We start from the raw sequence: 4,050 nt of genomic DNA, 5'->3' as shown, positions 1-4,050 counted from the left end.
ATCGCCGCCTCTACTTCTACACACCTAAAGAGCCAACTCATCCTCTCTGCACAAGCCACTTGGGCTAGCTTATCCCTGTCCTACTCTCCTTAGGAAGTACCTTTTATTAATAACCGTATTTCTATTAATGCAATACATGTGGTGACATCAGTCTTGACATCAGATCCTATTTGGGGTAGAGTGTTAATCCTGACCACAAAAGACTATGATAAAACAGAAAGTAATCCATCAAAATATCTTTGGGTGACAAATAAGTGTTCAAGGCAGGTAATTTTTATAAGATGAGGATAAAATACAAATGCAGAGATTTCAGTATGATGATGTTTTTAGCTGCATTACTCACAAAAGAAAAACTTTGAAATCATCCACATGGTTACTAGAAATAGAATCTATAAGTGAAAATAGTATAGTGTTACAAGGAAAAATACAGAAGCACAAAAGTGAATGGATGATTTCTGTTCTAATATGTAAAGTGCTCTAAGTGATCATTCTCATCTTCACAAGAAAAAAAGATCAACCTGAAAAAACATCACCCCTTCATAGAGCTGTGAGAGATTTGAGATTACATAACAGAGCAATATCTACAAAATAAGAGACAAGCGAATGCAAGGAAATACTGCTGACCTGGAGGAGAAACGAGGGGAACAGCAACCTTTAAGACATAAAGTGTCAATGACGAATTAGCTGGCACCATATGGACTAACTTGAACATTTAAAGCTTTATGGATCCAGTCTTAGGGAATCTCCCCAAATTCATGAATTTTTCCTGGAGAAGCCCAAGCAGATTCTCATTGTGAAGATTGGAAAAAATTGCCTCATGCTTTATGTAGCAAACAAGGGGAAACATTAACATATACTCAAAGCATTCTGTTCTCTATAACTTAAGCCATCTCTCAAAGAAAACTAATTCTCCAAACCTGTTCTAATTGTAGAAAGAACTGTCGGACAATCCCCAGACCCTTCAGATTTCCTCTCTGACAAAAGAGGAGGAATCAATGCAAAGGACCTATTCTGAAGTTCACAGCCCAGGGATTCTGTCTCAGAAAACATGACAGGTTAATCAAAACATAAGAACATTTTTTCCTACCCAAATACCTCCCATCATGTTTCTAGGTGGGAACACATTTTTTTTTTCGGGGTGTGGGAGGGTGTCTTAAACACATCATGAGAGAAAAATACAAGGACACCATTATATTAAAGCCTCTGACACATACAGCTAGCACATACAATAACAATCTAATACCTGTTTAAGAAATTATACAACCTCATATAAAGGCCTATTTACCTCAGATCTTACTATAAATTTCACAAATATGTGGAAATTAAACACTCTTGAACAACCAATAGCTCAAAGAGTAAATCAAAAGAGAATTTTTAAATATATTTTGAGGCAATGAAAAAAATGGTGAAAATTTTTGAGGAGAACCATATGAAGCAGTAAAAGGGAAATTTATAGTATTAACACCTATATTAAAAAAAAGATAAAGTAACCTAAATTTAAACATCAAGAAACTAGAAAATTTAAAAACCTTAAGTTAGCAAAAGTTCAGAAATAATGAAAATTAGAGCAGAAATAAGTTAAATGGAATATAGAAAAACACCAGCAAATATCAAAACTGTTGGTTTTTTGAAATAATAAAATTGATAAACTCTTAAATGACTATCAATAAAAGAGAAGACTCAAGTACCTAAAATCAAAAATGAAAGAGGACATTTGCAACAAATGCTTAAAAGATCAATATTGAGTATTATGAACATTTATAGGCAAACGAATTGGATAACCTAGAAGAAACGGACACATTTCTGGTAACGTACAACCTACCAAGAAGAACCATAGCCAATTTGGGCTCTCTGGGTTGTGGATATACAGACATGCAAGAAAGAAGTTCTTGCACTCCTGGTACTTACATTTTTGTGGGAAAAGAAAGCTGGTTAAATGAGAAAGCTTGGGTTCCTAAGCAGAAAATAAAGGCGTTGAAAAAGAAGAAACAATGACAGGTGAGATAATAGGGAACTGGGGTGGATTGTATATTTTTCCTTATGAAGAGTAGGGTCCTCAGTGAATGAGAGTGTCATCGCTGACCATTTTTTCCCCATCATCTAATCTGCTTGGGTGTGGATGTAAAGAATGGACAGCAATACTGAAATTCCTGCATTCTTGAGATTAACAGCAGTGGTTGTCATTTTGAGTAATATCCTAATGTAGTGGTTTGCTATACATAAAGATAAAGACGTAGACACAGTCCATCTTCATTATTGTAGCCATGATTTAAAGTTTTAGAGCATATGCTAGTTAACTGTGAGTGTGGACAAAGGTAGGCGGGATGTGAGTCTTCCCATTAGTTTGGGCCATGGGTATTTGGTATTTATATTCCTGCTTAACATTCATTGAAAGGATTTTAAATTGCCTTCTGAAATGATGTATCACTTTGCTGCTATTTAGACCAAGTGACACAATTTGACCTTCGAGTTCCTCTCAGATTGAAGAAGGGTTCTGGTTATCTGCGCAGTTGTAGCCCATCATGGGTCTTCTAGGAGTAGAGTGATATCTGTGCAAGTCCAATGTGATTTCCTGGTTAAAATACCAAAAAGAGCTATGAATGTTTAGAGGACAGTGACTCAAGGAATAATTGAGGTGAGCTACCATCATAGAGTGTCATTTTGAGTAATATCCTAATTCAGTGGCCAAGGAGGTATATTTGACATCCCCGAACTGGAATTTTTTTGTTTGCCTTCTTATAAAATGAGTAGCTAAAAGGTTTTTGTTTCAATGATGCAGAAAGCCACTAAAGCCCATTTTTGCTGTTTTTAAGGATCGTTTCCATGTGTTTACACTTCCAAGAGATGTCAGGAAGATGAGGTAAATGGTGATAGCTTTTGTTTTATTAAATAGCAAAGGAAATTCAGACCTGGTTTCTGTTTTTCAGTGCTAATTAATGTTTTCTTAGCTATATAGCGATTATGTGATTTTGTAATTATAGTACCTCATTTGCTCTGCTCCCATCATTTCTCCTATCATGCAAATGAAGAAAGTTAAACACAATCTTACCCAAATTAACATAACTTGTAATTGTGGAATCTCTCAGTTTTAAAGGTGTAATCTGTGCCCCTCTTCAGTGCAATGTCAAAAATTTTAGACTCAGAATACTGCGAGGTTTGCATAATTATGCACTTTTACAAATGTGGTATCAAAGTTTTCAAACAGGGCTTATAAGACAACATGTGGTATCAAAGTTTTCAAACGGGGCTGATAAGACAACAAAGTTTTCAAACAGGGCTTATGAGACAACTTATATACATTCTGGAAAAGGCAAAGGTATAGGAACCTCAAACACATCAGTGGTGAAAGGTAGGGGGTTCAGTATAAACGGGAACCACGAGAATATTCCTTTGGGCCGATGGAGTGTTTCCCATCTTGATGGAGGTATAACTATGCATTTGTGAAAACTCATAACTATGCTCTTAAAACAGTGTGTGTATATACTAAAAACAATTCATTGAAAACAAAATGTTTTCACATGCCGGGAGAAAGTTAAACTCTCCCAAACTTCCACTACTTCAGTGTCCTTAGAAAGAACTGAAAGGTCTGGCAAAGAAGGACACGGGCCACAACAGGACTTTCCTGATACCAAGTTTGACATTAAGAAACATCCTCTAGGGCTTCACCTGCCCTTATTCACACAACTGGTGAGAGTCTGAATGTAAAAAAATAACCGCAATTAAAAAAATTATATTATTTTTACCTTCATTCATTGAATCAACTACTTCTGAGAAAAATAACTTCTATAATATTGCTTTCACTGAGTTCTGATGGAGCCATGCAGGCTGCCTGTATAGTGTATACAGCTAATGCTGATGTAACCCCTTGAGGTCTCACCAGACACAACATAGTCACATCCAAGATGGATTGCTCTCAACCCCCAATTGAATTGGGAGTGGGTTTAAATGTTCCCACTAAATTCATGTTTGCCAAGAACCCCAGAATTTGACTTTTATGGAAATTAGTTCTTTACAGATGTGAATAGCTAAATATCTGAAGACAAACTAATC

Source organism: Pteropus medius, unplaced genomic scaffold, assembly GCF_902729225.1.
Source record: "Pteropus medius unplaced genomic scaffold, Ma_sr-lr_union100, whole genome shotgun sequence".
Classification (NCBI taxonomy): domain Eukaryota; kingdom Metazoa; phylum Chordata; class Mammalia; order Chiroptera; family Pteropodidae; genus Pteropus; species Pteropus medius.
Note: the sequence above shows the minus strand (reverse complement) of the source record.